General features: G+C 40.0%; 1 pseudogene across 1 annotated transcript; it reads left to right on the forward strand.

Annotated features, from left to right (window-relative positions):
* Positions 1–606: 606 nt before the first annotated feature.
* Positions 607–9,291, forward strand: LOC143558238 (diacylglycerol kinase 1-like; annotated as a pseudogene). Its single transcript, XR_013139705.1, has 13 exons — positions 607–648; positions 1,116–1,320; positions 1,421–1,542; positions 1,628–1,756; positions 1,846–1,931; positions 6,538–6,646; positions 6,753–6,801; positions 6,908–6,990; positions 7,083–7,150; positions 7,271–7,345; positions 7,830–7,917; positions 8,047–8,163; positions 8,692–9,291. The product of XR_013139705.1 is annotated as a diacylglycerol kinase 1-like (transcript).
* Positions 9,292–10,942: the final 1,651 nt, after the last annotated feature.

A 10,942-nucleotide genomic window follows, 5' to 3' on the forward strand; every position in this document is an offset into this window, starting at 1 on the left:
AGGAGAATGAAGATTTGAAAATATTAAATGTGGTTAGGACACATCATCATTATTATTTTTATTTATTAGTATAGGTAGATTATGAATAACAACATATTTATTTCTAAATCCAAGTAACCTGTCTACTACAAGATTTAAACTTTTCACATTCAGAAAAGAGACAAAGTTTTAATTCAAATTAGAGCATTTAAGTTTTTTGTGATACGTTTCATTTGTATTTGAATTGTGTATATTTATTTTAGTTAACGTTACCACTTGAATGATATATTTTGTAAGAAAGGAGCCATAACATAAATAGTCGAAATAAATAAATATTTATTAGAGTTTAAACGGCAATAAGTTAGAAGAAGATCCCGCCCGTTGTCCCCAAATCCACGCACCACGACCACTTTCACGTCCAAACTCACAAACGTAACTCTTCAACATTCTTTTACCAATTTCTCAAATTGATCCACATAACTGCTGTTTATAGTCCAGAATTCAGATCGGTTGAGTCAACAATCGGAATCATTTCCATTTGCATCCCGTACCTTGTTTCCTTACATTTTGTGTGATTTGTTGATGCGTCTGTTGTTTCATTGTATCCATGTGGTTAATCGGTGCAGGTTTGAGGTTAATGACTAAGGATCTGAAGGTTGATTCTCACAGGTAATGAAGCTTCTAGGGTTTATTATTCCTTGATGTTTGTTGCTGAGTGTTGATTCGGATATTATCGAGTTAGATTAATCGTTATTGTGTAGGATTTAGTTTCCGATTAAGTTCTATCTATAGTTTTGATCACGGAAGAATATATTCTTTGTATATCTTCACGGTTGCTTATTCAAAAGGATAACCACTTTATGCCATTATAAAATTGGGGCGTTTTTCTATTATTTAAATTACCTTAAATTCGTTACATTTCCGGACCGTATTCACAAGTCGGTCAAGTTGGTTTAGTTTCCTAATTGTAGTATGATTAATAATTTAATATGGTAATGTCTTTGTCACCAAGTTAGACTTAGATTATTATTATTATTATTATTATTATAATATATAGGGCTTGGTTACAGTGTGATCAACAAAGAATTATTGTAACTAATTTTTGAGTGACCTTACGCAATGAATTACTATTGCAGTCAAGAAACAATTGCTTGTGATTCTGAAGATGGCAGCTTGAAGGACTTTTGGATACCCGATGACATACTGTTAACCGAATCACAAGTCAAAAAACCATCACATGTTCCTGCTTCACCTGTGATAGTTTTTATCAATTCTAAAAGTGGTGGTCAGCTAGGTGGAGAGCTTCTAATCAGCTACCAAACACTCCTTAACAAAAATCAGGTTGCCGATTTCAGTTGATTGAAAATGACGCTCATAGCCTTATATTCTGTGTTTTGAAGTGTTTTGATGTTTTGTTTGGTTGGTTTTTAACTTATTATAGGTGTTTGATTTGAGTGAAAATGCTCCTAATAAGGTGTTACAACAACTGTATTCCAATATGGAAAAACTTAAGCATGTTGGAGATTCACTGGCCCTGAAATCCAGAGGCGGTTAAGAGTTATAGTAAGTTTGTTTAATGTTAAATTCTTTTATTGCTTATCCTTTTATTGTTGGTATCATTTATGAAGTATGCGTATGTGTACACTAGGTTGCAGGGGGTGACGGAACCGCAGGTTGGATTCTTGGTGCGATCTCTGATCTTAACTTACCTCAACCACCGCCAGTAGCCACTGTGCCGCTAGGAACCGGAAACAATCTTCCATTTGCGTTCGGTTGGGTATGATGATCCTAATCATCACTTAATATTATATAGGATAATATGGTCAACATTGTATTAAATAATATTTTTGATGTTAATTTGTATAGGGGAAGAAAAATCCTGGCACTGACCTTAAATCGGTGAAGATGTTTCTGGATCAAGTTAGATGCGCGAAAGAGATGAAAGTTGATAGGTAAGTTATTATCATCATGATGGTATCTATTTTCAAGATGGTCATGTGGGCATATTAACTGTTGTTTATCTTGTTTAGTATCTCTCTAAATTGTTAATTGACCAAGTGAAACAGAAAGAAATAATGCTTATGTACTGTCGAAGCACGAAATGAATCTTACCTGATCCATGACAATGTTTCCACGGATTTTCGAGATGAACGAACCACGTCTTGATCTTCTTCTTCTGCGGCAGCGCCTGTGACCTGCAATGTTGAGACCTGCCATGGTTTCGGGGGTGTGGAGGTGACTGCTAAGATATCATGAGGATTTCTTGTTCACAGACACAAAAAGGTGGTGGTGGCTCTTATTGAGCATGACCTCCCAATAAGGAGGTGGAGACCTCCTTATATAGAGAGTCTCATGGCCACCATCATGGTACCCTAATGGGCCTAGCCCAATTAGGGTTACCTCCACAAAACCCCCTCAGCCCAATAACATTGCATTAGTCCATGTAATAAAATAAGCCAAACATAATAGATTTAGGGTCGTAGAACCGGGTTTTAGTACCATACCCCTACAAGCCCCCCAAGTCCAGTGTTGCTCCTGGGCGCGCAAGCGTCTAGGTGGAGCGCTGGACTTTATAAGGTGTGAGGCGGTTTTTTCCATTTTCTTTGGCCTTGTCTTTATTGTCTGAGTTTTGGGAGGTTTTCCCCATGATGGTGACAAGCTGTAAAAATAATGAAGCCTGCGCGTGAGGCGGCTTACGAGCTATAATAATAGAGCCTGCGCGAGAGGCGACTTGCGAGCTATGAGAATAATAATGCCTGCGCGCGAGAGGCGACTTACGAGCTAAGAATAATAAAGCCTGCGCGCGAGAGGCGTCTTACGAGCTGAGAATGATATAGCCTGCGCGTGAGGCGCCTTACGAGCTATGAGAATAATAATGCCTGCGCGCGAGAGGCGACTTACGAGCTAAGAATAAAAAAGCCTGCGCGCGAGAGGCGTCTTACGAGCTGAGAATGATATAGCCTGCGCGTGAGGCGCCTTACGAGCTATGAGAATAGTAAAGCCTGCGCGCGAGAGGCGTCTTATGAGCTTTGAGAATAATAATTAAGCTGGCGCGCGGGGCGACTTACGAGCTGAGAATAATAAAGCCTGCGCGCGAGGGGCGTCTTACGAGCTGTAGCATAATAAAGCCTGCGCGTGAGGCGTCTTACGAGCTAAGAATAGTAAAGCCTGCGCGCGAGAGGCGTCTTATGAGCTTTGAGAATAATAATGCCTGCGCGTGAGAGGCGACTTATGAGCTAAGAATAATAAAGCCTGCGCGCGAGAGGCGTCTTACGAGCTGTAGCATAATAAAGCCTGCGCGTGAGGCGTCTTTCGAGCTAAGAATAATAAAGCCTGCGCGCGAGAGGCGTCTTATGAGCTTTGAGAATAATAATGCCTGCGCGCGAGAGGCGACTTACGAGCTAAGAATAATAAAGCCTGCGCGCGAGAGGCGTCTTATGAGCTTTGAGAATAATAATTGAGCTGGCGCGTGAGGCGACTTACGAGCTGTGAAAGTAATAAAGCTTGCGCGCGAGAGGCGTCTTATGAGCTTTGAGAATAATAATTGAGCTGGCGCGTGAGGCGACTTACGAGCTGTGAAAGTAATAAAGCTTGCGCGTGAGAGGCGTCTTATGAGCTTTGAGAATAATAATTGAGCTGGCGCGTGAGGCGGCTTACGAGCTGTGAGTATAAAAGCTTGCGCGTGAGGCGTCTTACGAGCTATAAGAATAATAACAGCTTGCGCGCGAGGCGTCTTATGAGCTGTGTGAATAATAAAAGCCTGCGCGTGAGGCGACTTACGGGCTGCAAGAATAATAACAGCTTGCGCGCGAGGCGTCTTATGAGCTGTGTGAATAATAAAGCCTGCGCGTGAGGCGACTTATGGGCTGTAAGAATAATAACAGCTTGCGCGCGAAGCGTCTTATGAGCTGTGTGAATAATAAAGCCCGCGAGAGGCGACTTACAGGCTGTAAGAATAATAACAGCTTGCGCGCGAGGCGTCTTATGAGCTGTGTGAATAATAAAAGCCTGCGCGTGAGGCGACTTACGGGCTGTAAGAATAATAACCGCTTGCGCGCGAGGCGTCTTATGAGCTGTAATAATAGTGGAGCTTGCGCGTGAGGCGGCTTACGAGCTACTTTATGTCACGCGCCACGTGCAGATGTTGCATGCGCGTGCGCGTAGACTTTGGTTTTGTGTTATGCGCCACGCGCAGATGTTGCGTGCGCGTGCGTGTAGACTGTGACATGTGTGAGCATGTGATGCGTAAGCATGTGTAATATGCGTGAGCATATGTGATGCGTGAGCATATGGTATGAGGATTCCCAACCCTTAAGTTTGGCGCGTAGCCATATGGGATATTATGAGGATTTCCAACCTTGAAGTTTGGCGCGTAGCCATATGGGATATTATGAGGATTCCCATCCTTGGCGCGTAGCCATATGGGATATTATGAGGATTCCCAACCTTGAAGTTTGGCGCGTAGCCATATGGGATATTAGGAGGATTCCCAACCTTGGCGCGTAGCCATATGGGATATTATGAGGATTCCCAACCTTGGCGCGTAGCCATATGGGATATTATGAGGATTCCCAACTTTGAAGTTTGGCGCGTAGCCATATGGGATATTAGGAGGATTCCCAACCTTGGCGCGTAGCCATATGGGATATTATGAGGATTCCCATCCTTGGCGCGTAGCCATATGGGATATTATGAGGATTCCCAACCTTGGCGCGTAGCCATATGGGATATTATGAGGATTCCCAACCTTGAAGTTTGGCGCGTAGCCATATGGGATATTAGGAGGATTCCCAACCTTGGCGCGTAGCCATATGGGATATTATGAGGATTCCCAACCTTGGCGCGTAGCCATATGGGATATTATGAGGATTCCCAACTTTGAAGTTTGGCGCGTAGCCATATGGGATATTTGGAGGATTCCCAACCTTGGCGCGTAGCCATATGGGATATTAGGAGGATTCCCAGCCTTGCAGTTTGGCGCGTAGCCATATGGGATATTAGGAGGATTCCCAACCTTGAAGTTTGGCGCGTAGCCTGATGCGCGCATGCACGGCGATAGAGTGGTGACTCGTGAGTGCGCGTGCATGGCGGAGGTCTCTTGCGCAAAACCCAGATGGTGGTTTCCGCGGCGGCACATGCACGGCTGCGGAGTGAGAATCCACGGGCGTGCGTACATGGCGGCGGAAGTCTGGTAATTTCTGGATCTGCAATTTTAGAGTCAGATCTGCAACTTTAGACCTAAAATCCAGGTCTGTAATCTAGACCTAGATCTGTAAATCAGATCTGGACAGATCTGAAGCCCGGAGCAGATTTAAAACCATCACAGATCCGGAGACCTGATCATTCGAATCAGGCCGTTTTTTCTTGCCCAGATCTGGAAGCCTCTTTTTAGATCTATGGATCTTTTTGAGCTTTAATAGAACAAGCTTTGAAACCTTTTTCTGTAAACTTCCAGACCTGTGTTTTTCTTGGGAGAGATCTGACAGCCGAGATGAAGATCGAAGGGCAGTTCGTTGCCGTCCCACGGATGGCGCCAATGTCGAAGCACGAAATGAATCTTACCTGATCCATGACAATGTTTCCACGGATTTTCGAGATGAACGAACCACGTCTTGATCTTCTTCTTCTGCGGCAGCGCCTGTGACCTGCAATGTTGAGACCTGCCATGGTTTCGGGGGTGTGGAGGTGACTGCTAAGATATCCTGAGGATTTCTTGTTCACAGACACAAAAAGGTGGTGGTGGCTCTTATTGAGCATGACCTCCCAATAAGGAGGTGGAGACCTCCTTATATAGAGAGTCTCATGGCCACCATCATGGTACCCTAATGGGCCTAGCCCAATTAGGGTTACCTCCACAAAACCCCCTCAGCCCAATAACATTGCATTAGTCCATGTAATAAAATAAGCCAAACATAATAGATTTAGGGTCGTAGAACCGGGTTTTAGTACCATACCCCTACATGTACCAAACAAAATTAATTTATTTCCATAGACCTACCAAGAAATCATACCTATTTGGTTTGGTAGATTGCACCCCTGATATTCTTTTATTATATATTGGTGCTGTAACATATCAAATTTTGGATAGTTGGTAACATTCAGTTTATTTAAAATGAAAGTGACAACCATAAATGCTGCAACTTTATGCAAAACAAAACAAATTTAGGGTCGTAGAACCGGGTTACCTCCACAAAACCCCCTCAGCCCAATAACATTGCATTAGTCCATGTAATAAAATAAGCCAAACATAATAGATTTAGGGTCGTAGAACCGGGTTTTAGTACCATACCCCTACATGTACCAAACAAAATTAATTTATTTCCATAGACCTACCAAGAAATCATACCTATTTGGTTTGGTAGATTGCACCCCTGATATTCTTTTATTATATATTGGTGCTGTAACATATCAAATTTTGGATAGTTGGTAACATTCAGTTTATTTAAAATGAAAGTGGCAACCATAAATGCTGCAACTTTATGCAAAACAAAACAAATTTGAAGTTACGTCATAATGTATTAGTTGAGTTGCTAAAATTTACATTTCTTGTACGTCCAGCTGGCATGTTCTCATGAAAATGAAGGTTCCAATAGAAGAAGCACCATTGGAGCTGCCACACTCGTTGCATGAAGTCCAGCGTGTGTCCCAATCAGATGCATCAGATGAGGTGTTAAATGTTTATACTTGTTTTATAACAATAATGAGAATTTAGTATTTACTATTTATTTAGCATTTGATAACTTACATTCTTGTTTTGTTTCTTCTTTTTACAGGAAGGTTACCGCACATTTCGTGGAGGATTTTGGAACTACTTTAGCATGGGTAAGTGTTTTAAGTTTTAAACTTCTCTGTTTCTTTGCCTCTAATTACTATTCACAAATTCTTAGAATCACTTTCGGCTTTTCATATAACATTATTATTTCTGTAGGTATGGATGCACAAGTTTCATACGGGTTTCATAAAGAAAGAAAACTGCACCCTGAAAAATTCAAAAATCAGGCAGCTAACCAGGTCACTATCAGTATTTGCTAAATTCAATAATAATTTTTTCTTGAAGTCATTTACTTAGTTCTTTTTTTTTTGCATGACTTGTTCATGATCAGAGTGCGTATGCAAAGCTTACATGGTCACAAGGATGGTTTTGGGCTTCACTCTCGCATCCATCTTCATCGTAAGGATTCAAACGAAATAACTTTCTGGAAACAGTGATAATGTGTTTTTTGTAATAGCTGATTAAAGTTATTTTGAACATTGGATTTCTTGGATTTAGCATTATGTGGCTTTATGACAGGAATATAGCACAACTGGCAAAGATTTGGATCATGAAAAAGCCAGGTCACTGGGAAGTCCTCTCTGTACTTCCCACGTATGTTTCATAACATTTTCGTTGCTGCTTTTATTTCATATTCTTTCAAATGCAATCACAATTAAGTTGCAGCGTGTCTAGATCAAGCAACGCATCTAAAGAAGTGGCAAAAATGTTGAATTTGTTGCGGTGTGTCTAAATCAAGTACTTTAAATGACATTTTCTTTGCTAATTGTGTTAACTACTTAACTCAATACACTTTTTGTCTATAAATGTTAACTTTTTTATAAAGATATAGCGTGTCAAATATGAGTTCAAAATATAGTATTTCAACAATAGTCTTGTTTTTGTAAATAAAATGATTTTGAAAATTTAACGCATTAAAAATACACTTTGGTTGACTTCAACCCGTTTGACCTGTTTTTTTGTATATTTTTATTTGTATACTTTTCACATGTTTGACACATTAGAGATCAAATATAACCTAAATCCCCAAACATAATTTAGACTCATTTGATTAAAATCTTTTTAATTGTTTATGCAGCATTCGGTCAATTATTTGCCTCAACTTGCCTAGTTTTTCTGGTGGACTCAATCCATGGGGCACACCAAGCAAAAGAAGACATAGTGTGGTTAGTCGTTGACCTTTTGACTTTTCTTCTACAATCATAATAAAATACACACTTGTTGACCTTTTCAGAGACAATGGCTTCTAATTAAACTTTATCATAATTGCTTATATATGTATTTATATTTAACAGAAAGAATGGACTTGCTCATATGTCGATGATGGATTTCTTGAAGTTGTTGGATTCCGAAACGCTTGGCATGGTGCGGTTTTGTATGCTCCAAGTGGACATGGGACCCGTCTTGCACAGGTGGCAATTTGATATCAATCTTAACTTCTTATATCAAAACTTAAAAGTGGAGTTGCAATTTTGACCCATTTACTTGCGGGTTGACTCGGATAATATTTCATTAGGGGTGTGAATTTTTTACACGATACAAACCTAACATGAAATTCACGGGTTTGTGTTTAGTAGAAAAGTGTTTAGGTCAGCTTCAGGTCAAACCCGCGAACACGTTTGGCTGAAGTAGTCGTCTTTTGGTCAACCTGGTTGGTTCGCGGGTTCAATCCGTTTAACTCATTTTTTTTCTTTAAAATGTGTTTATGTAATAATTTTTGTTGTAAAATGTAATTGTTTTATAAAATGTTTTTGTTTCACATATTAAAGTATTAATATGTGAAAAATAATTAAAAAAATAAATAACTTTTGGGTCAAATGGGTCGTGCTCAGGTGGGACCCAATTATACGACGTGTTTAGCACCCCTGATTTCATTCATAACATGTTAAAAGGGTAATCAAGTTTTAAAATAAAAGAGAAAAATGTCAAATGGGTTGCAGGCAAGAGGGATCCGATTTGAATTTGAAAAGAGTGCAACAGAGCATACATTCATGAGGATGGATGGGGAGCCGTGGAAACAACCTCTGCCTAAAGAAAACGACACTGTCATTATTGAGATTTCATGTTCTGGTCAAGTCAACATGCTAGTGACCGAAAACCACCGTTCCAAAAGTGTAAATGATCCTTCTACCCCTCGAACTCCCAAGGATAACGAGAGTGATACTGATGAGGAAAAGGTTATTGAAGAAATATGTGAAGAAAGAAAAAAGTTTGGTGCTTCTTCTAGTTTCCGGTTACTCAAAGACTTTCACATATCTCGAGTTTCTTAGTTGGTTAGTTAGTTATATGATCAGTTTCTGTTTTGCTATTTTTATTTTTTAGTGTCCAAATGCTAATATATTAAAAGTATTGTAAATCACTAGTAAAACTTTTAGCTTATTTAATAATATTCTGTCAGTACTATAATTTAGGATTGTTCAGAAACTTGTGCCATGCTTAAAACTGGCTCGAGCTAATTTTGAGTTGAAGTGAGTTCGATCGTTATACCATATAAAGAAGAATAATTATATAGCATAGACACATAAAGCACATGACCAAACCTTTAATAATGATCTTATTCATTGTTCTTTTTCTGAGTTGTGCTGGCGCGTATAGTATCATTAGAGGTAAAACTATGGTACTTATAATGTAAGTGATAAGTCCCTTAAATCGAAAATGTACTCATCCACAACTTGCATGTGCTGCATGTGCGTATATAATTTTAATGTGTGTGATGAATAGTTATTATAGTTCTTGTCAAGATAACATTAAACATAAAAGTATATAAATATCTATGACTTGCATTTTGTTGTTTCTTCTATTTCCCACAACACTGGTTTACTCTTACGGTTTTATGGCGGTCACATAGATTCCGTTAGATACTAGCTGTTTTTTTTTGAACGGCCAACTAAGTAACGTCGGGTACCCCGTACGCGGCCCCCAATGGCTAAAGGTAGCCCGAGCCGGCCACTAGTCCGGACGGACGGAGCCCCTAGCGGTCCACCTGTTGAGGGATTCACCGGATAAAACCCGACCCCCACGCCCGCCAAACGGCACGACAGCGAGGAGCCGGTAAAACCGGGTGAGATCATGACTCGAACCCTGGCAAGCTAGGGTCATCCCTCATATCTCCCATATAAGTTGGTGGTAGTGAGGTTTGATCCCCCTATCTCTCACTTGTAAAGTGAGAGCTCTACCATTGAGCCACAACCAACTTATAGATACTAGCTATGTTAGGTGTTTTTTTTGGGATAATTCCTAAAATAGTCCAAAATAGGAGAGAGAATACGAAAATAGTCAAAAAGTGATTTTAATTACCAAACTAGTCCACCAAACTAATCGGGAATGTGAGATTGGAAATCGTGACGTGAGTTTTCTTAACCAGTCACAGGTTGACACGTGTAAAGGTGACGTGAATTTTACAATCAAATCTGTCTGAGCCGATAGTTTTCTAGCTAAAAGCATCTTCTGAAAAAACATGGTTTTCGAAAGAAAGTTAGCGGCCCCGTGAGTTTTCAAAAAACGACGAAAGTCGCGTATTTTTGAATTTCGTCGTCTCCGACGCATTTCGGGTGATTTTCGTCTACTTCGTGAAATTTCGAAAAAGTTGGAAAAAAAGGATATTTTTGCAGTGAAGATTGTCTTGTCCGATGAACTTCAAGAAAGTTAAAAAAAACCGATAAATGTACAAAAAAATTTAAAAAAAACGATAATTTACCTATGAATTTTATCTCCTTCGTTGATTTTCATAAAAAAAAATTATAAATCCGAATAATGTGTATTTTAAGCTTGTTATGTTATGTATTTCTTTATATGTTGTTCCATTTCAACAAAAATCTCTTATAAAACAATGAAATTTAAGAGAGGTGATAGGATTGAAGTTGTTGATATGGGTTTCGGGTTTGTAGGTTCGTTTTATGATGTCAACATAGTGTCACGGGTTGGGAAGAAGACCTACATCGTTCAGTTCCGTACCCTGCTTGAAGATGATTAGTCCGGGCCTCTTAGATAGTTTGTGACGTGAAGAAACACTAAGTGACCCCAATAGATTAAGGATAATCTTAGGGTTAAGTAGATGTTTCCCACGAGGGTTAGGTCCGGCAAAGATGATTATTCTTCTCAACCTGCAAAACAGACACCGTAAGCTTGTCACTGAGAAGGGGGGGGGGGGTTCCTCCTTGTGACCACCCTCCGGCGTGAGAATCAGGCTAG

This window comes from Bidens hawaiensis, unplaced genomic scaffold (assembly GCF_021521415.1).
Source record: "Bidens hawaiensis isolate Kalapana, Puna unplaced genomic scaffold, B.hawaiensis_p1.1 tig00019368_1, whole genome shotgun sequence".
Taxonomy (NCBI): domain Eukaryota; kingdom Viridiplantae; phylum Streptophyta; class Magnoliopsida; order Asterales; family Asteraceae; genus Bidens; species Bidens hawaiensis.